Source organism: Neolamprologus multifasciatus, chromosome 6 (assembly GCF_963576455.1).
Source record: "Neolamprologus multifasciatus chromosome 6, fNeoMul1.2, whole genome shotgun sequence".
NCBI lineage: Eukaryota > Metazoa > Chordata > Actinopteri > Cichliformes > Cichlidae > Neolamprologus > Neolamprologus multifasciatus.
This window is the reverse complement of record NC_140444.1, coordinates 7,399,011-7,424,496: the sequence shown is the minus strand read 5'-3', so window position 1 is coordinate 7,424,496 and position 25,486 is coordinate 7,399,011. Positions and strand designations below refer to the sequence as shown.

General features: G+C 37.7%; 1 long non-coding RNA gene across 4 annotated transcripts in view; it reads right to left on the bottom strand.

Moving 5' to 3' along the window:
• LOC146516275 (uncharacterized) overlaps positions 1 to 16,161 on the bottom strand; it is a 33,708-nt gene extending 17,547 nt beyond the window's left edge. For 2 of the 4 annotated variants that reach the window (XR_014874385.1, XR_014874388.1), the window contains exons 1-3: positions 15,222 to 16,161; positions 1,771 to 15,127; positions 706 to 828 (exon numbers count right to left, since the gene is read on the bottom strand). This is a non-coding gene — a long non-coding RNA (uncharacterized LOC146516275). The remainder of the gene's footprint in view (positions 1 to 705; positions 829 to 1,770; positions 15,128 to 15,221) is intronic. The other 2 variants (XR_014874386.1, XR_014874387.1) reach the window with 2 other exon arrangements.
• Positions 16,162 to 25,486: the final 9,325 nt, after the last annotated feature.

Below are 25,486 nucleotides of genomic sequence, written 5' to 3'. Positions count from 1 at the left end.
GAATAAATAAAAGTATATTTACAGCCCCTAGAGACAAAGCACGTACAAACTCCAAAACACGTAAAAACACGTACAAACTTCGAAGCACGTACAAACTTCGAAGCACGTAAAAATGTAAAAACTCCGAAGCACGTAAAAACTCAAAACACGTACAAAACACAACAGAAGTGCTCCAGGATGCTGGGCGCAGTGTTGAGCTTTTATTACCTAGTGGCTACACAAGCCAGCAAGTACCAACGACCCGATTTGGTGTGTGGTAATAACAGGTAAATGAACTTTTTTAAAAATTATTTGAATATATATGAGTGCAGTGTATAAATACACAAACAATACACATATGCTTTCAATTGTGTAATTTAAGTGATCTAGTAGCTCTGCTTTGGAAGTTCAGTTCATGCTAGAAATGTGTTTTGGAGTTTGTACGTGTTTTGTCTCTAGGGGCCACGGCATACATTTATATATAAACATATATAAATAAAACCACTTTTTTTTTTACATTAGTAATCCCTTTTGTGCATAATTTTATATCATTGTTAATAATAAATTAATTAAAGCAACAAAACAACCTGAAGAGCCGGTTCGGAGCCGAAAGAGCCGGCTCTTTTTAGTGAGCCGAGCCGAAAGAGCCGGATCTCTAAAAAGAGCCGGAAATCCCATCACTAATATGAAAGAGGGGGGAAGAGGGGGAAGGAAAATGAATAATACCTGAGGGGGAGTAGGTGTAGCCAAGCAGGAGAGTTTCTGGAGGTTAAAAAAAATAAAAGGCCTTTGGTGATTGCCCTGAGGTAGCGTTGGTTCCAGGCACTTGTACTCCACATGTGATGTCACCTGGTGAGAACAAAGGGCACAGACAACGGTCTTGTCGTGTTTATGGATGGAAATGATAGTTGCTTTAATGACAACCCCTGCTACAGTGTCAGCCCGAGTCACTCATAATCTTACTCAGAATCAACATGACAGAAAAAAAGGTTATTCGTGGCATTAAACAAAAGATTTGAATAACACATTAAATAAAAATGTCAAGCAAATATAGATATATTTACTCAGACATATGCAATATCCATTTTTTATGAAACCCAGACTTTTGAAAGAAGTTGGATGCAGGTCATTCAATTAAAGTTCTTCTGACTTCTAAGTTTTTTTCCCCCCTTCAAGGACTTATTACATTACTCTTTTTCTTCAAATCATCTTTATTTTATCACCTTTAGAAAGCTTTTTGTTTTTCAATTTGTGCATGCTTTGCAAGTTATATTGGTCTGCCTGCAGTGTATGCTTGGTAATTTTGCTTTGTTTCCATGCTATAACTCCATAAGTGTGTGTGGCCCATCTACCATATATTTATAATGATGTAGATTGGGGCCCTGGGTTCTTTTCTCTTATTACAGTATGAATTGAAACTCAAGATTATGTAACTTAAATTACCCCCAGAAAATAAATACAAATTAATAATGCACTAGGGTCATATGCTTGAATGACTTACATCTCATAGCAATACGCAAATATTTTTCACCGTAAACAAAATGAACCTACTGAGTACTTAAACTTAAAAGTGTCTGTTTACTGATTATAATTTTTTTTTTTTTTTTAAAGTCCACTTTTGTTTAGTTGTTCAACTGAAATTTCAGAGTAATTTCATCGATTAACAATAACTATCTTATTTTAAGCCGTTAAAAGAACATAAGGGAAAGTAAAAGTCGCAGGACTGAATCGTTGTGACCCCAAACTTAATGGTCGCTTCGCTCCATCTGAAGTAAACAAACGGGGTAGTACCTTTGGAAAGTCACGTGTCCAGCAGAGAAGACTCTGGCAAGCAGGCCTCAACTCCGAAGCAGCGCAGAAGCTCTCAAGAACAGCTGCAGAATATATGGGGTGTGTCTGGGCCACTGTGGGCACTACGTGTTTGCTGTCCACTTTCAGGCCAACAAAACAAAACAGGGCAACTAGCTGCTCACAGTCTGGATGTTCTGCCAGTTAGCCACCACTTTATCAACAAACAGTAAACTTCCATGCAGCAGACTTCAGGTCGACATTCGCTGCTTTGCAATGCCAAATAGTTCCCGGGTTATCTAACCGACAACCCAAAACGTTTGCAGTCATAAACTGTAGCTTTAAATCACCACAGGATGCCTCTCGCTTCTGCGTTAGCTCCTCTAGTCGTCTCACTTTGCCTGCTCCGAGACGCCACACGTCTGCACTTGTGTCTAGTTCACTTCCACTGGGACAAAACTGAGCTATCAAAGTAACACGTTTTTTTAAACAAAATAAATATAACCTTTACATTCTTATCATTTTAATTATTGATTGCATCACACAACAAATCATACATTTAACTCTTTTTAACTTTGCAATATTTATCTTTTATGAACTGCGTATTTATAACAGTTTCCTCTTCTTTTTTTTTTACTAAGCTACAAACGTATTTTCTGTCTTTGGTCCCTTTGAGCAACACGATGCTCTATAAGATGCTCTATATTGCCAACTAAGCCTTTCAATATCTTCAAATTCAAATGAATGTCTGAAATCAGGAGAGAAGTAAACCTAAATAGGTACTTTAGAATTCGTGTAAAGAACCAAGTGTGTTAGATAGGAGGACATGGTGGGTATGTTGACAAAAATGGGTTTTATTTACCCTAAAAATGAAAAAGAAATATACAAAATTAATTAACACTGGGCACTTAAAAAAAAGTCAAATGAACAGAACTAAACTACAGTCAAAATAAAAACTTCACATAACTTGAAGCTAACTGCTGTACAAAATAAATCTGATCTAACACACAAGAAATTAAGGGGATTTGAATACTGGCTGATGAGACCAGGTTGATGCATAAGAGGAATACAAATACTAACAAACTATTTAACAGTGAAGAAACAAAAACAACAGTTAGTCTCATAGTTACTTCAAATAAGTAAAACTAAACACAAGACTAAGCAAAAAATGCATCTCACAAGTCAAAGAAAATTTAAGATGAGTCAGCAATCAGCACTTCCTGTATATAACTGCACGGCATTCCAGAACACAATTTTTGCTCTTCATAGCACCAGCAACCCTCAGCAGCCACATGGACCCTCAAGCACCAGTAAAAGAAAGAAATTCAAAAATGAATGTAACTATATTGAATGTAAAATACATAAAAAAGGACTATGTGCCATTATATTTGTGTGTCTAAGATATGTTACCAACTTCAGAGTTGTGTGGCTGCATGTGCGCCAATTACAATTCTAATTACATTTATTAGCAAAAGTAAAGTAATTAATCTTCTACTTCTACCATGTCTCTTGCAAACCATGATCTGATTTTTTATTTATGCTAAAATGTTTGAAATCATTTTAATTGCACTACATACACTTAACTGCAACTGAACTAAACAGAATTGAAAAAAAGATTCATTCTGATTGAAATCTGGAAACAGTGACAAGAAAGAGACAAAAAACCAACTCAATCTCCGTGTACAAAGAAAAGAAGATGGAATACTCAAAACAGAATTGGCCATATTACAAAAAAGAACAAAAGAAAACAATTTTATATTATATTTAAGATTCAAACACTTAAAGTCCACAGTTTTTGTAAAAACACTCAGTTATGTAAGGCAGTGAAAAATGGAGTGAATGATCAGACTAATCTCTGCAGTAAGCTGCAGGCATGTTAAAGCTGGCAGTGACTTTTTTCCTTTGCACTGCTCCTTCAAAAGGAGGAAAGGCAATACACCATGCTTTGTTTGAGCCTAAATTCTTCTTCTCAAAGGATGCATGGCCCTTCAATGATTGTTAGAATTAAAGATTAAACCAATAAAACAGGAGTGTAATAACAATGAGAGACATCAATTTGATGTGGTGCGCTCTACTGAGACTGAACCACATAATTATTTGGAGGTGTAATTGAAAACCAGATTAGGGAAGCAAATGAACATCAAAGATATGATTAGAACTGCTAATGAAAGGGATGCCAGCTTCTTTTTTATAATAACATTGAAAGTGTCTGTTAACATTAAGGACAAACAATATGAAAATGATATGACTAAATCCAGCTGAAACTTAATTTCTGTCTGTTTTCAGACAATATTAGAAGATTAAAACTACAATTAATGAGTTTCAATGAATTTGAAAATTCATAACTGAACAAATGATATAAAGAGAAAATAAACAAATATATATATAGAATTTAGAGCAAAGCCCCGTTCGAGTGCTCTCATGCAAAAAGCTTTAAGCAGGCTTTGGCATGTATGGGGGCATCTGTTTTTGTTTTTTTCATTTTATTTCTATAAACACAGTCAAGGGAAGAGAGCAGCAAACGTTCACTGAGTGAGAACTGAACAAACATGGGACCACAGCTGCAGAACAGAGTGAAATTGTGTTACAGAACTGTTCTGCTTTGTGAAATCAGCAAACACTTTGTATCGTGATGCTCATAATCTGTGGTATTTACAAAACAACAGTGTAGTGTCTGTTCCACACAACACAGCAATGATGGAAGCAAATATAGTGATCAAAAAGAGCCTGTTTCCTTTTGTTTAAAGCTGAACGATCTTTCATATCATTCTTCCCACTTAGGACTTTGTACATATTTTTGGGATGTAGCCTCAAAATGCAACCATGGTTGAAAATTTAAAAAGGTTTTCTATTAATGTAAAATAATAATAATATAATTCAAAATTTAAAAAATACAAATACAAAACTACAAATAAGACATGCATTACATCTGGGAATGATCACACATGACAGCATACTTTAGAAACCCTGCTGTGCACACAACTGCTAATTTATTAGCTTGAATATTAAACTTATTTAATTATTATATAAGCCAACTTTTCTGTGACTATTTGCTACCTACCAGTGATACAGATCAGATCATTCCAAGGGATGCTGTCCTCTTTGCAGTACAGTTGAGGTTGAGCAGAGTACATTCTCTGTCATTGCCAGTGAACTCATAGCAGGTGTTTCTTTTTCCAACACAAGACACACAAGTATCAGACAACAATTCAACCACATATAAAAGTAAAACACTCAAGAAAACAAAGCACTAATGACCAGGTTCTTTATGTGTGAAGTGAAATGAGGCCTTCAAAGCAACTGCTGGTGATCTCTGTGAAGCCTCATTTTATGTTGGCTTGCAGGCCTTTAGGAGGGTCATTAGTCACCTGGCAATGACAACATAGATACCCACTGAGAAGTCAATGAAAAATCCAGGACACTTTTTGGGATCAGTGTTTCTTCTTGTTGTTCAGGCAGTCTTGGAGTGCAGGTATGATCCCTTGCAGTGGTTTTCACAAGAAACTAGTGTACTGTGTAACTTAAACATCAAATTATTATGTCATTTGAAAACAACATTGCTAATAAAATAATCCTAACACTAACGAACCCATTCATTTATGTTGTATTAGTTCATTTATAGTGCTGCAGTATGTATAATTAAAAATATGGATAACCGTGATCTGTTATATAGAGGATGATAAATCAGGTACTGGCAGGATTTTACAGTAGTTAAAGTACATTTAACGCATCTCAAAGATGCAAATTCATATTTATACAGGCAATGCATAGTGCTTAACAAATTTATTAGACAGCCACCCAATATAAGGTTTATGCCAAAGCTCCCCTAAATCTTGTTTGTTTGTTTTTGGATGGTTAATCCATCATTATGCACACACTATTGGATTAAAATTATATTTTAAGTGCTAAAATATAAATTATGTAGTTATCCATTAATTATGAAGTCTACAGTTTTACACAAAATGCCAAAATGCCAAATTACATCTATTAACATGCTTGCATGTATATGTTGGAAAAGAAAAATGTTTAGTGTCTAAATGTTTTAGTGGTTGATGTGATGTGGTCAGCCCATTCTCACTCCCGAGGCGTAACATGCCGACGTTTTGTCACGTCCCGCGGCGTTCCTGAGGAACGTGAAAGGAGACCTTCGGCGTTCTTATGGTACGCGGCGGGTTATGGGCGAAATCCAGTGCAATGACGCTCCCGCAGTAATAGACGTTCCAGCCCTGTATTCCAGCCCTAAACCTAACCTTATCTCTAGCCCTAACCATAACCTTTTTCCTGATCTTCACCAGGACTTTAATGATGTTAAATAGCGTGTTTCTAAGCAATTGGAAGAAAAAGAACAAACATGTGTAGATTGAGTCCATACGGTTCTCATATTTTCTCATTTTTCCGAGGTCGTCATTTAGGAACGTGGTGGGTAGCCGAAAACGTAATATGTTGACGATTTGTCACCTACCGTAAAATGTTACACTTTGGGAGTGAGAACGTGTTGATGTGGTGCATGATTAATTTCTGAATTCTCTGAAAAGCCTGTGCAGAGCGGGTATAAAAATGACAGTGCAGTTCAGTGACTTCAGTAAATCTTGGTTTTAAAAAAGTTTTTTACAGATTAATTTTTTTAAAAAGTGTTGTTGTTTTTTTATGACAGCTTCTCTAATAAAATTTTAAGCACTATATATATAAAGGTAAGCTAACACACTGTTGCCAAGGGTAGACTGTCTAACTACATCTGTGGGACACAACATTATTTAAATGGATGGTTAACTCGTGAAGAAGAGAGCAGTGAAGAACACAGCAGCAAGAGCAGTTACAGACTACATATGGTACTATATATTTGTTTCACAGTATGTGTGTATTTTAATATTGTGGAAACTTTAAGATGGATTACACCTCAGTGAAACCGCTTTGATTAAAACCTCACCTTGGGCTGAATACACAATGCCTTTTACAAACATAAAGGAGGTTAGATAACTTCCACTACTGAATATCTGAGATTCTTATCAAAGTTTGTTTACAAGCTGCTCAGAATAACTTTCACTACAAAAAGGACCAGGGAAATTCCTAATGTTATTACTGAACGTGAGAGTGACCTTGCTTTTGACAACATCATTTATAACGTCAGCTAATCCAGGCAGTTAAAAATCACATATAATTATAAATGTGTCAGACAATGCAAAGTCTAAAAAAGTGCTTTCACTTTTCATTTATTTTGCAAGTCCAACTGCTGTGGCTCATTTTGGGGGCAAACTGTAGACACATTTATTTTCTTAGAATACTATAGTAACTAATAAAATAAAAGAATAATGAAATCTTTTAGCGTTACAAAGCAGATGTGTTTGTAACTTATGCTCTAATAATTGTGTTTGCAGCAGAATGGGCCAATGGATAGGTAAAGACATTAAAATGAATTAAAAATGAATCTGAGAATAATCTTTGGGGAACATGCACATACAATTCTTTAAAATCATTGTATTGCAAACAGCATGGCTTCAGTAACTCCTGCAAAAACAGAAAATGTAGAGGAAACTGATTCTGCCTTGTTGTGTGAATACACTATGAAAAGTATGATGAATGTGCAAAGGTAGCTTATACCACTGCCTGCACAGAATGCAGATTTGTTTGAATTTTTAGTTTTCCACACTTTGAAATGCAAAAAACACAAAGCACTCATACAGGGAACATTAATCCTGTAAAGCAATCTTTGACAGACAATCTTTGTATCAAATGAACTCAACTATAGTTTTATTATCGTGTCACAATCGGTGTGTGTGTGTGTGTGTGTGTGTATAAGAGTGAGTGAGTGAGAGTGAGACTACCTTGACAGAGCTCTGGAGCACTGTAACAGGAAATACTTTTGTAGGCATGGAACTGAGAAAGAAATGGAAGTTCTCAGGGATTGATGTGTCTGCAAAGAAACAGAAGGAACATTACTCACAGCCATAAAAAAAGAGAAAAGCACTTACAGAATATCTGCAAAAATGCCCTGCAGGACTTTTTCAGTAATACAAATGCTCTGAAAAACCAAAGCATGAAATGCCACGTTAGTCATTTGTATTCATCTGAGTGCAATGCAGTTAAAAGTATGTTTTAAAAGTCATAAAGTTTAAAAATTAGTAGTTCCTGAGCGTATCAGTGCATTTAGGCTTGTAGACATGGTCAAGAAAACCTAGATGATGAAAATCAGCTTCTGTACATAAATCCTAAGACAAAAGACAGCTGACCCCAGGAAAGAGGTGCAGAAGGAGGAAGGACAGGACTAGCATGAGGATTGTAATCACTAATAACGTGTACATCTGGTCTGGTGCCATAAAAATGTGAACCAAATGATGGGTTAGCACAATAAACGTACCTATAGTTGACACTGACTAATCTGTGGTATCAAAATTGTCTGAACTCTTCAAAACAAGCTTGTCTTTTTTATGTATTGCTTTTTCACTTGTTAATTGTCTTAACCAGCATTTACACAGTGTTGAGTGGAGAAGATAAGAATTATACAAACAGATAAAGTGAGATAGGAGAAAAGACAGAGGAAGGGTGATTATTAAAAAAGAAAAATCATTAAAATGCATGCAAGTTGGGATATTCTGATGTCAGCTAACTTCCACCTCTGAAGGTGTCCTGTGTTTGACTGTGATATTACAACTTTTTCAGTAATTGCTGAAGGACCATTAGCATTCAGCATGCGTGCTGAAGGGACAGCTGAAAAACAGAGATATTTCATATTGCTCTGAGAAAAAAAAATCCTCATACTTTAGCCTTTTGTCTCTCTCTGTCATTGTCTGTGGTGGAGAGAAAGACGAGGACTGTTTGCTTCACATCTACTCAACCTCGAGAACTTGGGAGACAAATTAACTACAGACCAACCTGTGTGTGTGTGCGTGTGTGTGTGTGTGTGTGTGTGTGTGCGTGTGCAAGGAGGGGTTAAGGAGAAAATAAAACAGCATCATGTTTATCTGCTTTCACCAGACAGCAAACTGTTGCTAATTTCTATAGTTTCTTAGAATTAGAAGAATACCTAGGAGCCAAAAATCTGAATTTTTTTATGCCTTTTTTTTAAAATTTAGAACAACTGACACTGTTAAAAAATTGTCCCTTATCTCTAGTTCTGCAGGCTTCTGTGGTCAAATCTTACTGATAATTGGCACTTCTGCTATAGTCAAACACAGAAGAGCTAACCAATGAGGAGGCTTAGTTAATATGTAGTTATAACTCTGCTGGTTGGCTATGACAAATATACCTTCCCCAAGCAGACAGAGGAGGCCGAGACTTATTATAATATATTTATTTATTTATAATATTTACTGTAAACCTAGAATACATTTGCAGTGACAGATTGAATTCCTTTACATTTATAATAATGAACTGCGCTAACATGAAAATACAGTATTGTGCAGTTAGCTTAAAATGGCTTGGGTAGAGGTTTCCCAGACAGTTTGCAGTTCTCCTAACCCTAATGCGGAAAACATACCCACACAAGGGTAATGGGGAAAAAACCTGTTGTATACTTGTATAGTACTATGTATTATATAATATTCATTATTGTATCTCTTATACATACTACCTGAATGTTGCACTGGGTAAAATTTTCTTCTCAATCTACTGCTATGTTGTAGTTGGCTTAATGATTATTTTCTCAAACAAGAGATTGCTGGTGCCAAAGTGACTAAATATCATGCCTGGAACTTTTTTTTTTTTACACCTATTCATGCTACTGATGAATCAGTGTATAGTTCTAAAAAAATGTATATAGCCATTTCTTCTGTTGAATCTCTAGTTACTACACCATTGTTACAGCCTGCAGTAACCTAGTGATGCCTTTATGAGCTGGTGCAGAACATATCAATCTCCTGTTTTCAGTCAGGTGTAAATTTCCCCAAATTTGTTCATCATCACCTGAACTGAAATAAATACTGGCATTTGCAGTGACCCATCTTACACTGGGTAGTTTACAAACTTTCATTATGTGAACTGATTCATAGATGAACTAATGAACAGGGCCAAATTGAGCATCTCCCTCTTTGGACCTCATTATTCCAACCCACTGATATCCGGTGCATTGGCAATATGCCTGCTAAACACAGTGAGGTGCTCTGTGCTTATGTAAAGTAGCTAATAAAGACCACAGTAACTCTTGTGTATCAATGTATTTATGAAGAATACTATGTTTGGTTTAAGTGTTAGCAGTCACAGTCCTACAAATGCAGGTGTTTTTCTCTGCTTTAAAGTCTAAACGAAACTAAACGAAAAATATCATGGTCTGACCCATGCGCATCAGATACCTTCTCCACTTAATAAAAGCAACACAATAAGAAATTTGGCCAAGTAGGAACATACTGAGCTGTAATGTCTCACATTTCATAATTTCAGCTTGGTTATGCAATCAGAAAACCTTCACTGTGACCATACATTTAGTCATAATGCTGTAACAAGGAGGTGTTATTTTCACTGACTTGGTTTGTGAAAATAACAGTGTTTGTACGAAACTGCCAAAATGTTTAACTACAGCATTTTTATTCTAATCTGACTCCAGCTAAAAAATGTTCTGGGCATGAAATTCAAACAGATCTTTCCAGGTATGAAATCAGGGTTGGTGACATATTTGTGCAGTTTCAGCAGGAGCTCGGGTTTGATATTTTTCTCGTCATATTATGTCAGATTTTTAATAATTGCTTAGCACTAGGCCAGGCTGGTCTATAAAGAGAGAGAAGTGTTAGCTTGTCAACAAATGAGGAGGAAAAACTTTTATTGTTTAATATATGTGTGCATGTGTGGTGGAATTTATAGTTAGTTAATGAATCTGTTAAAATATTTATAAGCTATGTATTGTTACAAATTTAACTGACGCTGTCATGTAATTGTAATAACGGACAGCACTGAGATAACGAAGCCATGTGGTGATGTAAAATATATATGTTGAATTGCAAGCATAATTTAGGGATTCAACTTTGACACTTCAACTTTGTAGTGGTTAGAAGACACAAAATGCCATTACGGTACAAATTCTCTTATTAAGCTTCAGAGCCAAAATAATATATTCATCACTGAAACTCCTGCAACTCAACAAGAAAGTCCTGAAACTCTGAACATCCACTCTATACAGGTCGATGCAACAAGATGCAATGAACTGAAAATTGTATCACAGCCCTCACATAGCCATCTTTAAATCTTTCCACAATTGTTCAACTCCAGCCCTTCTTCCATATTTAATTTGGAGGTTAGCTCTTACTGCTCTTGCTCATTGTTATAATCAGCATTGTTTGCTTCATAGGGGAGTGGTTATAAGGCTGTGGCTCATCAAGTGCTTGATGCCTTCACATTTATTCAAGTACTGGCGCTCAGTGAAAATGCTACAGTTTTACACTTGAATTGTGTCTCACAAAAGCTTAAAGTGGATAGGATGTGTTCAAGATTGAATTTAGATCAGCAACCCAGTAGATTAGTGAATAATGAAATTTTAGGGTTGACAGATTAATGAGTGCCAAGTCGTGGGATGTAAGAGTAATCCCTGCTGAATGCTGATTCAAAATAGGTAGGATTAAAAAAAATGTCCTGTGGAAATGGTCAGGTTATTAAGTAAAAAAAATAATATATATTATTGTGACTATAATGGTAGCTGAAATTATGATAATAAGAATTATGCAAATAGCATCATAATCTTTATGAACAATTATCTTTGATGAAGACAGAAATGATAATTATGATTACAATGAAATATCATTGTGATTTTAGGGAGACTGATGAATTATTTTTGATACAAACAACATTATGTAAATACATTTTACTGTTTCCTATATTTGCTATTTTGTTTTCACTGATTCATTTTTTTTTTACAGAATAGACACTACAGATGATTATCTGTCTTTGCTGTTAAGTAAAATAAACTGCTGAAGAAATGAAATATATCATGTATACAGATTAGTTCTCCTGTTCTGACTTCATTATAGAAAAGCATGGATACTGAATTTCACAGTGTATAGTTTTGGAAACCAACACCAGTGATACAGGAGTAATGATTACCTAACGAATAATAAATTAAATTAAAACAAATAAGTAAAAATTATTTTGGCTGTTTGAGTCTCTGGAAATCAGACTTAAGCAGGATGCCATGTAATGTAGTAATATGAATAAGTGTTGTGATTTTAGGCACAATAAAGGCAACATCAGTGACACTTTTGAAGAATTTGTGATAAAACACATGCACACACAAAACTCATCAGCCTTCTCTTTATCTACATTTTTACATCTCCTCCTTATCTCTGCAAGGAACATATGTATATATGGATATTATGTTTGACATAATTTATAAATCAGCATACCTGCACATACCAGTAATAAAGGAAACATACAACAGTGAGACCTGAAAGCCACAGCCAAAGTCACCCACGGGGCTCATAAATACCAGAATGTGTAGTTTTGCCTGTACACGGGAGATGAAATACTGGAACCCCTGAAGGCAGCACTACAGACACATTAAAAAGGCTAAGCACACACAGACGATCACATAATTTCAGGAGGTCTAGTCTCAGCAGGCAAATAACTTGAAATCTGATGTGTTTTTTCCATTCATTTGGGGGCACTGATTGTAACTGAATGCTTTAGCCCAGATTCTTTTCTGCCCATTGTAAGAAACTTAGATGTTTTACAAGGTTTTTATTATCTTCTTTAACCAACTCATAAAGGCTTCCTAATTAGTTCTATTATATTAGATAGTAATATAATAAAACATTAGATTTTATTGTAGATCTTGGTACTGTCACGGTGAGTGCTGTGGCAGGCAGACAGAGGACCCAAAAGCAGGCCTTACACTGTAAAAAAAAAAATTGTAGAATTTACGGTGAATTACTGGCAGCTGTGGTTGCCAGAATTTCACCGTGAAAAATAAATTGTAAATGTAGAACACAAAACGGTATACTATTTTGGTAACCATAAATTTCACAGTAAATAATTATTATTTTTTCACAGTAAATAACTGTAAATTGTAAAATTGTTTATGGGTAATTCATGTGAAAACAACAGGCATTCCGTTAACCTGATTACAGTCTTACTTTGTTAAATATAATGAAACTGTATAAAATAATACGGTATGATATTAAAATTTTTATTATTACGGTAAATTACTGGCAGCTGTGGTTGCCAGAATTTCACCATAAAAAATAGATTTTAAATGTAGAACACAAAACGGTATACAATTCTTGTAAATAACTATTAATTAAAAAATTAATTGTAAAATTGTTCATGGTTGATTCAAGTGAAAACAACAGAAATTCCATTAACCTGATTACAGTCTTGCATTGTTAAATACAGTGGAACTGTATAAAATAATACGGTACAATATTAAAAAGTTCAATATTACGGTAAATTACTGGCAGCTGTGGTTGCCAGAATTTCACCGTGAAAAATATAGTGATAATGCAGAATACATAACGGTATACTTCATTGATCAATGTAAAATTCGCAATATAGAACCATAAACCTGTTCATGGTAATTCATGTGAAAACAGCAGAAATTCCGTTAACCTGATTACAGATTTGTATTGTGTAAATACAGTGAAACTGTATAAAATAAATATAAAAAAGTTCAATATTACAGCAAATTACTGGCAGCTGTGCTTGCCAGAATTTCACAGTGGAAAATATAGCGATAATGCAGAATACATAACGGTATACTTTGTTGACAAATGTAAAATTCACAATGGACTGCTGCTTTTTTCACAATAATTACCATTGAAATAAATGTTAAAATCTATTGAAAAAGCACAGAACAGCTGTATAATACAATCCTTTTTTTTAATTCAAAAGTTCAGATTTACATTAAATTACGTGCAGCTGTTGCAGCCAGAACACTGCCTAAAAAAATTAAGGTCCAACAAATGAGGTAATAAACATAAGACTGCTGACTGGCATAACCTGTACTTTCACTTTTTGTTATATTTTGATAGAAACATTAATAAAGACCAATAGAAATGATGAGTACATTAAACTGTTAATATTAAATAATCAAATTAATGACTACAAAGGCATTAACCTAATTAATATTAAACTTACTAGCACCAAAAACAAAAAAGTACTTAATAAACAGTCAAATAAAATTAATAACACTTGATACTTGGTGTCTGACAATGTTTCTTTTTATCCAGACTCTATAGTACAGGGCTTTCAACATGGAAACCAGTCTCTGATGTTCTGGCATTCTTTCCTTGCACCCTGAAAGCAAATACAAAGCACAATAAAGCAAACTGGACATTTAAAAAAAATAAATGTGTACATTCAATCAAGCAAATTTACAGTCTCACATTTAATACAGCTGACACTATTCATTGCATAATGATTATACAATGACTATGATGCATTGCAATGGACATAAAGATACCTCTTTAGGTCGGTACTGGATGCAGTGAGGTAAACATCCGCTCCAACTACAGCATGAGTACTGACCGCCTGTGAGCTCTCTGGGATGGGAGAGGAGCCCACTGCTTGGAGAGAAAATTAGAGACGAAGTAGAAGTAGAAGAATGATAGATGCTTCATGTCAGACACTCCAAAAGTCTCCAATAACACCAGAAAAAGTCACTAATTGTAGCGACAAATTCACTAAGTCATGCTGCTCTTTCCCACACAACTCTGCCTTTCAACTGCTGGCGGACACCATATGCCAAGAAAGGGCCTGTCTGCTGTCAGAAAAACCAGACCTGCTCAGTTTTCTGAAGAAAAAGTGCTAGGACTCATGTGTATCACAATGCACATAAATTTCTACTCTTTTGTTAACCTCTTATTTATTGCTCAGATTAATAAATTTGTTCATAACAGTGTCAAAAAACAAAAATGATAATTACAAAAATTACAAAAAATTGACTTTGTCCGTGAATAATATACATTCAACAAAATTAAACATTGACCTATTTCAAGTTTACTGACCCTAAAATGTAAGAATTGTTGTCAATGCTTCAAGATCCATTAATTTCTCCAAATATTCAGTATGTTAATTGTGTTTTAAAAGGGAAAAATGTCCACAAATTTAAACATCTGAAACCAGGTATGTAATTGATACAAATCAGAATAAAATTAAAAGACTGTTCTTATAAAAACAGAGAACTGATTTCAGAAACAAGAACAGGAGAAAAACCTTTAAAACCAGTGGCTAACTGCTACATTAGAATAAAGATGTCACACAGCCAGTGATGTGAGAGCTGAGACTTAACAACATTGTACAAGTCCATTTTTAACATGTCTCTCGCCACTCGTGGTCTGAAAGATCTGCAATAAGAGTGAGCACTCTTGGGTTCACAGACAGTTGCTTCTTGTTCTTCTTTGTTTCCACCTTTGTGCCCTTTTCTGGATTGATGTTGAAACAGCATCTGTTTAAGCACAAATTCAACTATCAATCTCTTCATAAACAATGTGCTACTCATAAGTATGATTTTTTTGTGTGTGTGTGTGTGTGTGTTTTACCTCTGAAGAAACTTGAGTGTTGAGCAAAGTCCACAGGATAGTGAATATTGAGGCAGTAGTAACTTCCAAACATCAAGCAGATGGCATAAATGAAGGTGGGAATGTTGTCATTTACAACTTTACGGTCTACAGCTAGCATGAATCGGGTTGAAGAATAGCAAGAAGATCCCGCAAAGAACATAAATGAAAGAAATACTTAACTCATCATCGGTCATTATTTTACAAAAAAATTGACAAACATTTTTTTTCTCAATTAAAGTAGTCTAAAACTGTAAATCACTAAAACAAATCCAAATAGCTTTACTTAAAAGTAAAGAATAAGAAGTAAGATAACTGAATATCAACTTACCGCACACAATGATACATGGAGTTACTGGAAGTGTCACGTTTTAGTTAATGGACTCAGGCGCAGACCGGGAATCTTTGCAGAGTTAACAATCAGTTTATTTACACAACGACACCAGGTGATACTATTTACAACGTGCTGGAGGGAGGGGAGGGGGGTCCAGGGTTCCGGGGTGTGTGAGGGGAAAGACGGGAATCAGACGCACTCCAAAGGCTCTCTCTCTTCACTCCCCACACTGGGGAAACACAAATCCACTCACTCGTCCACACGGAAACAGGCAGGCAGGGAAAGGTCCGGGGTAGATCTGCACACAGAGACGGAGGTTAATGACGAACAGACGGAAACAACTTTACGGAGTTTAACTCACTAATGGTTGAGAGACTGACGCTGATAGCTCAACGATCCAGCGACGAGTGACACAGTGCTGCCGTCTTAAATCGGCCTTGCGATCATCCCGGTAGGCAGCAGGTGCGTGGGCCAGGGGCGGGAGCCCATAATGAGCACCGCCCCGGCAGGTGAGAGAGAGAGAAGGAGAGAGAGAGAAAACATGTTGCCTAATACAAGATCAGCTGGTGAGGCACAGGGACCATGACAGTACCCCCCCCCCCCCCCCCCCCCCCCCCCCTCAACGGGAGCCTCCCGGCGACCCACCAGGCTTACCCGGATGCAGATGATGGAACTCCCGCAGCATGCGCTTGTCCAGGACGGCCGCCCGAGGGATCCAGGACCGCTCCTCCAAGCCGTAGCCCTCCCAATCCACCAGGTACTGGAAGCCACGCCCCCGGCGCCGAGAATCCATGATACGGGTGATAGAGTAGGCCGGCAGACCGTCCACGAGCCGGGGGGGAGGAGGGGGCCCGGAAGGCGGGCACAGAGGACTGGACTGGAGAGGTTTAATCTGAGACACATGGAATATGTCGTGTATTTTCATGTTGCGAGGTAGCTTGAGCTTTACAGACACAGGGTTAACTAAAGCAGAGATCTCGAACGGGCCGATAAAGGTGGGAGAGAGCTTCTTGGATTCCGCCCAGACGGGAACGAAGCGTGTGGAAAGCCACACCTTTTGTCCAACAGCATAGGCGGGAGTGGAGGACCGGTGGCGGTCAGCAAAGCGTTTATTACGGTCCTTGGTGCGTAACAACGCAGCCCGGGTGGCCTTCCACACCCGACAACACCTATGCAGATGCGCCTGGACTGATGGTACAGAGTGTTCGCCTTCGATGGAGGGAAAAAGAGGTGGCTGGAATCCCAGAGAAGCTTCGAAAGGTGACCGGCCCGTGGCGGAGGAGGTCATGCTGTTGTGGGCGTATTCGATCCAGGGCAGTTCCTCACTCCAGATGGCCTGGTTGGAAGAGGCGACGCAGCATAGGGCCGCCTCCAACTCCTGGTTCGCCTGTTCAGACTGGCCATTGCTCTGTGGATGATATCCAGAGGACAGACTGACCTTAGATCCCAATGAGGTGCAGAACTCTTTCCACACTCGGGATGTGAATTGAGGACCCCGGTCAGACACGATGTCATCCAGAATGCCATGCAGGCGAAAGACGTGGTTGGTGAGTAGGTGAGCAGTCTCCAATGCAGTAGGCAGCTTGGGCAGAGCAACAAAGTGAGCCGCCTTAGAGAAGCGGTCGACGATCGTGAGTATGACCGTATTACCTGCAGATGGTGGGAGGCCGGTCACAAAATCCAGAGAAACATAGGACCACGGTCTGGTGGGCGTGGGTAAGGGATGAAGCGGACCCGAGGGTGGCTGGTTTGGGGTCTTGTATCGAGCGCAGACTGTACAAGCGGAGACGAATTCTCTGGCATCCCGGCTCAGGGTGGGCCACCAAAAGTAGCGCTGCAGGAAAGTAATGGTGGGGTGTATTCCTGGGTGACAGGAGAAACGGGCTGTGTGTGCCCACTGTAATACCTGAGACCTGACAGTTTGGGGAACGAACAGGCCTCCCGCAGGGCCGCCTCCTGGATCCGGTTCAGTTCTCTGAGCCTCGCGAATGGCCGACTCGATTTCCCAGGAGACGGCCCCCACCACACAGGTGGCCAGGAGGATGGGAGCAGGGTCCGCCGAGACGACGGGAGAAAAAGGCACATGGGTGAAGCTTACCATCCTTCTGTTGTGAGAGGACCGCTCCTACTCCCGTGTCGGATGCATCCACCTCCACCACAAACTGCAGGGTTAGATCGGGCTGGACCAGAATGGGTGCCGAGGCGAATCGCTTTTTCAGCTCCAGGAAGGCTGATTGGGCAGCATCGTTCCACTGGAAAGGAACCTTGGGAGAGGTTAATTGTGTTAAAGTGTTAAATTGTTTATATCCTTGCGTTGAGAGTAGTAAGTACACTTCATGAGATTTTCCACCTCATCTAGGCTGACATTGGTCTCACGATGAAGCTTCTTTTTTCTTTTTTCTCCTTCTGACTTTCTGTCGTCTTAGTCACTGGCATGAATTTCATGTCCCACTTGATGCAACCATATGTGTCCTGAACAGCAGCCTTTTTTTCAGCTGGGACTTCATCTGTTAACGAATCATCTGAACACTCCTTGCACTTCTTTTTCCTGGGTGTTGAAGACCGCTTAACATTTTCTATTCTATATCTTCTATGATATCTTGCAGTGACTGAGGATACTTGGCAATCAGTTTTTTGGCTACTTCAGTTGAAGCTTGCTTACTCGGAGATGCGCTTGCTTTCATCATTTCAGAAGCAACAATACGGATCATTTCTCTTCTCAACTTTGGCGCTGGCCTCTTCCCTCTCTCCAAACACTGCAGCAAAGCTTCTGGAAACTTATCCCATGGAATCTGGAAGCTGTCAACCCAGTCTAAAACAGCAAGGACTCGGCTAGGTGAAGGTGAGAGAGAGACTGAGGAGCTTGTTGGTGAGGTAGAAGAGGATAATGATGACTGGATGTGAATTTCAGTACTTTGTGCTGTGAAACAAACAAACAAAAATAAATAAATGGGCAAAATGTATGATTGAAAGATACACAATAAAGGTAATTGAAATCTACTTACAGTTTTTTTTCCACACAGCCACCAGTTTTCTTGCTTGAATCGGTCTAAGAACGGACATCAAATCACTCTCCTGGACGAAGTCAAAATCTTCAGTGGTTTCTACACCCAATGACTGCAGTGTCTCCACAACAATATCAAGAACTGAAGGTGCAAGGTCGGGCAAAACCTTTGTAATGGCATTACGTATGCTGCTTTGGTCCATATCACCCATTTCTGTATATGAGAAAGTAAACAAAGCAATGAAAATATCAAAATATCAGGCTATGGAAGCAATCAGCTGACAAAACACTATGTTTCAACAGTATTAATTGGCATCCATCCTTCACGTATGATGTCAATGGATAGAAATCAGCCAAGGCGTTGATGTTCAGACACAACATCTTTTCAGTGTCTTTCCTAACAGAGTACAGATGATACTTAGGAAGGAACTCTGTTACTGTATGTGGACTGATACTAGGAAATGAGCAGTGTTATCTTTTATTAAAATGAGCACTACCTCACCAAACTCCAGTAAGTCAGTGTTGCCTGTGACAAGGAAATGTCCTTTCTTGTATGTTTTACCCTTATACACCATTTCAACTGTGACCTTTGTGTTCTTCTCTGTAAATCCAAATGGTCTGACAGCATCTTGAATGGCTTTACTATATAGTGCTGGGTAAAACGGAGTGCAACCTTTAACTTGCAAGGCAGTCTGGCACATTGATCCTGCTGAAAGATACGCTTGCAATAACTGATGCCGTTCAGAAAGTGTAAGGCAGAGGTTCTTGAAGTTCTTCAAGTTTCGAGCACATCTTTTGAAATAGCTGTGCTTGCTTTCAAATCGCATTGTCCATAGTCTAATTAATGGCCCAAATTTCAGAATCAGTGCTGGGTAATGTCGCAAGTAGTGATGCTTTGGTTTCAAGTTACTTTCTGGGAATAGAACTTTCCTTGACTCCAAATATTCCTGAATAAGAATATCAAGATATGCAACCTGAGATACAGAAATTTTCTGAGCACAAACCAAGTCCACAATATATTTCAGTTGAAGGAGCAACTGCCACACATCATCAGTTTCATCTTCCACTCTGTCACCAATTAGGAGAGGCAACAGCCTTAAAAAGTTCCAGTTTTGTATTGCCTGTCCTGAGAGTTTAGCTGTTTGAGGACTAACCTCACATGGCTTTGAAGAGGCATCAGTGTCTGAGTATTTAAACTGTTTAATGCGCCGATTCAGAACGGAGTAAGTGAACCATAGTTTTTTCTTCACAAAATATTTAAGAAACAACGCAACATCATATGACAAAATGCCCTCAAAAATGTCATGTCCTAAACAAGGTGGCAAACCTGGCTGACAGATGTGAAAATATTTTAAACAGTTGAAAACTGACTCAAACTTTACTCCTTCCACATATGGCATACCTTCAGTCTTGAGGCGTTCAACAGCAGAGTTGTATGTTTCTTTGGTGCGTTCTGCACCACACTGATTTGGGTCGCCACTCTGAAAATCAGATCGTGTCATTAGACAGTACCTACAGAAATTATGTGTGTAGGTTCCTTTGACTACAGTTTTATCTGATGTCACTATGCCATTTTCCTCAAGTTCCTTCAAATTTGTTAGTAATTCAGAGAACACATTTGCATGTCCAAACTCTCTGAAGTCTTTCTCTCGACATAATAACACAAGAAACATGTGGTCTGTGTCAGACCGAACATGAAGTGGCAAATTAGCAACAGACACATAAACAGCTAATACTTTATGTTTTGTCTTTGCAGAGCCTAAAGGATTAACAACTTCAAAGGCGTCTTGGTATAGCAGTAGTTTGAGACATGATGGATTTGCGTCAAAAAAATTATTGCTTTTGAATATCCTACCATCACTAATGTCACACAGTACATCTGATGAAGAGTCAGCTGACTGCTCACCTGTTACACATTTCTGCCACAAATCAGAGTTTAACAAACATTTCAAAGTCTCTCTTAGAGGTACATAGTATGCAAACTGATCAGTCCTATTCTCACTTTGTCCTAAAAAAAATTTCTTGGGCTCCACATAGTTAAACATTTATTTGAAGGACTGTACTCTGGAGTATGTTGTCCTCATTGGCCCTTTATGACATGCGGAAAACAGATCGGATCCCTTGACCACCTCACAGAGCTTGGCAATACTCTCATCAGACAATGTTGTGTTAGTTTTTAGGAGTGTATTAAGGTTATCCAATGTATATGACTGACCCAATTCATGTATGTTTTGTATTTCCTCTACAATGGTCTGGATGGTAGAAGCAGGTAGCAGAAACTGTCCTTGCAATTTCAAGTAGAATAAACTTACATTTCTGAGGAAAAGATCTCTAACCAAGTTAACCCTCTGGGGTCGCTGGACGCGCCAGCGCATCAAAATCACATGACCAATTTAAGACGACACAGCTACAAGATGCAGCATGTCAGAGTCTCCATTTCAACTTGGGTCGAAAGTGCAGACTTCAAAATATATACCAGTTTTTGAATTGCGTCGATGGGCCACGTAAAACCAGAGTTATGATTAAAAATACACGCAATGTTTTTTTCTGAACAAAACAGTGGTGTTTACAGCGGGAAGAATAGTAAAAACAGCGTTTTCTACAGACAGCGCTAGCAAACACTCTCCGCTTGTGAGTGAAAAAAGAAAAAACACATCTTCCCTATTGGTGTTAGAGTTTTAAGAGTTAGTGATGGGATTTCCGGCTCTTTCTAGAGAACCGGCTCTTTCAGTTCGACTCACTAAAAAGAGCCGGCTCTTTCGGCTCCGAACTGACTCTTCAGGTTGTTTTGTTGTTTTAATTAATTTATTATTAACAATAATATAAAATTATGCACAAAAGGAATTACTAATGTAAAAAAAAAGTGGTTTTATTTATATATGTTTATATATAAATATATGCGGTGGCCTCTAGAGACAAAGCACGTACAAACTCCAAAAAGCACGTATAAACTGCAAAGCATATACAAACTCCAAAACACAAACTCCAAAAAGCACGAACAAATTCCAAAGCACATAAAAATTCAAAAGCATGTACAAATTCCAAAGCACGTACAAACTCTACAACACGTACAAACTCAACAACACGTACAAACGTCGGAGTTTGTAGGTATTTTGGAATTTATACGTGCGTTTTGGAGTTTGTGCGTTTTGGAGTTTGTACGTGCTTTTTGAAGTTTAAATGTGTTTTCAAGTTTGTACGTGCTTTGGAGTTTGGAGAAGCACATACAAACTCCAAAACATGTACAAACTCCGAAGCAGGTATAAATTCGGAAGCACGAACAAATTCTGAAGCACGTACAAACTGCAAAGCACGTACAAATTCCAAAGCACAGTTTTGGAGTTTGCATGTGCTTTGTCTCTAGGGGCCACTGTAGAAGATGTCCTTTTGCCATTAATTATGCCAGAATTTTAGTTTTCATTGTGAATACTTGTGTTTTATACTGTAGAACTAAAAAGTATATACATATTTTTTATTTGCAGTAACTGACCATATTTACTACTAAGATATACTGTTTTATTAAGCAGCTGGATCGCCTTAATTTATTTATTTTTTACCGTAGTTTTCACAATAATTCTAACAATGTTTTGACATTTTGGTACAGTTAAAAGTACGGTATGTTTTTGGTGATTAATATACAGTTGTAGATTGTAAATTCAAATGATAATAGCAGAAAAGACTGTTATACATACAGAACTATAAATATAAGTTATGGGGTGGTTAATTGTAAATAATGTTACAAATTTTTCTTGTTGTTTCCAAAGACAATGGGCCATATTACTGTACATTAATGTACTTTAAACATTTTAGCAGTGCAAAAATTAAAGCAATTTACCATTTTTCAATTTACAGTGATTCAACATAAATATTACAATTATCTACTTTTTGGATTTAATGGTCATTTACCATTGCCATTTCGCAGTTATTTACTGTAATTTTTATGTACATTTCTTACAGTGTACAAACACAAAGAGGTGAACTAAGAGAGGCAGCTTTATTGCGCTGTACAAAAACCCAAACACTAAATACAAGAAAACTAAGCCATAAACTAGAAACCAGAAACAAAGAACTAAAATTGGAACAGAGAACTAGGAGTTACAAGCAGTATTGAGGAAACACACAGCAATATGGGATGAAGCAACAACAGGCAGCGTAAGAAACAGGAGGTATAAAGCTGGAACAGATCTAACATAATGAGACAGGAAGGAAGCAAAACTGAAAACACTGAACACAGGACTTGGAACTGTCAAAATAAAACAGGAAACATGAGACACACTAAGACACAGACTTGGCACTGTAACCGGGGAAATAAGCAGACATGAGAACATAGCTGACTGGGGGAGACAAATGAATATGAAGACAAGTGAGACTAGAAAGAAACGTGGAATACAGGAGAGGCATAGTAACAGAAAACTAATGGCTAGAAACTATCAAAGCAGAAGCTAAACACAAGCAGAAAAACAACCAAGAGAACCAGGAGCATGAATAACAATAAATTAAAGGATATTAATTCAACCTGAAACACGAACACTGGGTGGCAGACCCAGTACAATGACAGGTACTACTGGTATCTTGCTATGTTAGGCTGCAGTTACAGGAGTGGTTTCCTACATTAAAAAAAATTATAACCCATTAAAAAAACAATGCTTCTCAGGATTTGGACATGAACATGTTTTATGTTATGTTATGTGTTGACACAACACTGGTTTATTCCTTGAGTAGGGGATGGAAGAAATTAATTAAAAAGCAGCCGGTGACCAAAGAAAAAATTAGAAAGACCTTCAGAAATCCTGGAAAACCATTGTTCAAGACCACTCAAAAATGACACAAAGGCTGGCTCTTTGGTACTATTGCTAATAGAAAAACTGTCAAACAGAATAAAAAACACAGAGAGAAAAACAAGAGAGGCAGATTTTCTAAATGCTGTTCATGAAGACAATCTTTATGTGTCAAGCTCTTTAGTAAAACAAAAGTTACATTTGTGCTGTTGGGGATAATAATTAAATGAGTAAATTGTGGCATAAGTAGCCTGTGATGATTAATTTTGCTCTATTTTATGCAAGTTTTCACTTTTGCTTTATCTTGTCAATTTAGTACATTTGACAAGATAAATTTCAATGTCTTAGCAGTTCCTTTATTGTTATATAATAGTTGTGACTGCAACTGGAAACCCAGGTGTCCAATGATCCAGTGATTATCTGTCCCAGCAATATGTATGCTTATGTCTCACCAATCCTTCACTGCCAGAGAAAACTAACCGCTCAGGATAGCTTGAAAGGACGTTGGGTATAAAAAGATGTTGTAACATGCATGATAAGATAAGATTATTAGTACTGCAATGGACAAACCTAAGAAACTGTAACTGTGAAAAAATCAAACTTGAGAACTCACTGAAGGAAGTAATTGCATATATTCATGTGTGAGTGCATTTGTGTGAGTATTTCAGGGGACCCCTGACTTTGAAGCTCTGTTTGAGGCTATTTCCCAAGGATGTTGGCAGGCACAACATGCTGAAGTGGCAAGTGAATCTGGCCATCACAGGGCTGTGTACCAAAAGCATCATCTTTGGTTTGAACCACCATTAAGCCTTTCTGACAGCAGCCATGAAAACTAGTATTCATTTATTTGTTTGTTTTGTTTTTTATTTTTTAATTTTCCAGCTCTCCTAATCAGATGCCTGAACCACCTCAAGTGGCTCCTTTCAACAAAGAGAAGTGGCAGCTCTACTCTGAGCCTCTCGCAAATGCCTGAACTCCTAGGAATGTAACAGTTGTAGTTCCTTTCCTGAAGGGAAGTAGCTCTTGATCTACTGACAACAGCTTCAGTCCAGTTCTTGTATATTTCTTCCCAAGTTCTTAAACTGATAAGTCTCCCAAGGCCGAGGTCATCCCTGTGTCATTTGCACTGTTCCTGTTGCACTTTCCCTTCAGGTCAATGTTCCATTAATATACTTCGGTACAGTGGCCAAGGATGTTGGCAGGCACAACATGCTGAAGTGGCAGGTAAGTCTGGCCATCACAGGGCTGTGTCCTCCTCGTGGAGAACCACATGCTGCTGTGAGGAAACAGAAAGGATCGAGGGACTATTGAAAAACTGACAAAAAGCATAAAATAGTTTTCCCCCATGAGAAAATTCACAAAACTTCCCCAGTAGTTAGCAATAATAGCACCGCTGTTTCTTTAAAGCCTGACATTCCACAGGAAGGCTACTAACCATACACATTTTTACCAACATCAGACTAACAGTGTTTTACTTTTTCTTGACAACATGTCACCAATGAAAATGAAACGATGTTCAATTTGAGGTTCAACTGATATGGAGCACTTAAGGACAGACCAGAAATGTTCAAAAAATCTAAGAAAGCAATCTAAGGAAGCATCAGTTGTGGTGCATGTGCGTGTGTTTGTAGCACAGGTTAAGGCAGCAAACTTCCTTAAAAAAACAAACCAAAAAAAACCTCACACATAGCACACAAGATAAATGGGTTTCCTAAATAAATTGGCAGTCTTCATTAAAAACACCAAACAAAACAAATAAGGTTCATGCTGACTGAGTAAAAGCAAAAACAAAAGAGCTATATCTACACTTTTAAATAAATCTAAAGATACAAAAAGGCCGAAGGCTGTGCTCAGCCGAAAAGGCCCTCTGACATTTTTTCTACGGTTGGATGAGGACATTGATTTCCATTTTATCTCTGTGAGGTAAATACAGTTTCTAAACAGCTTAGCCTTGCTCAAAAACTGGAAAGAGGGAAGACATCCAGACTAGATCTGTCTAGAGAGATTTCTATGAGTTCTAAAACTTGTCTACTTGTAGGCAGTAGTTTGGGGAAATATATATATATATATATATATATATATATATATATATATATATATATATATATATATATATATGTATATATATAAA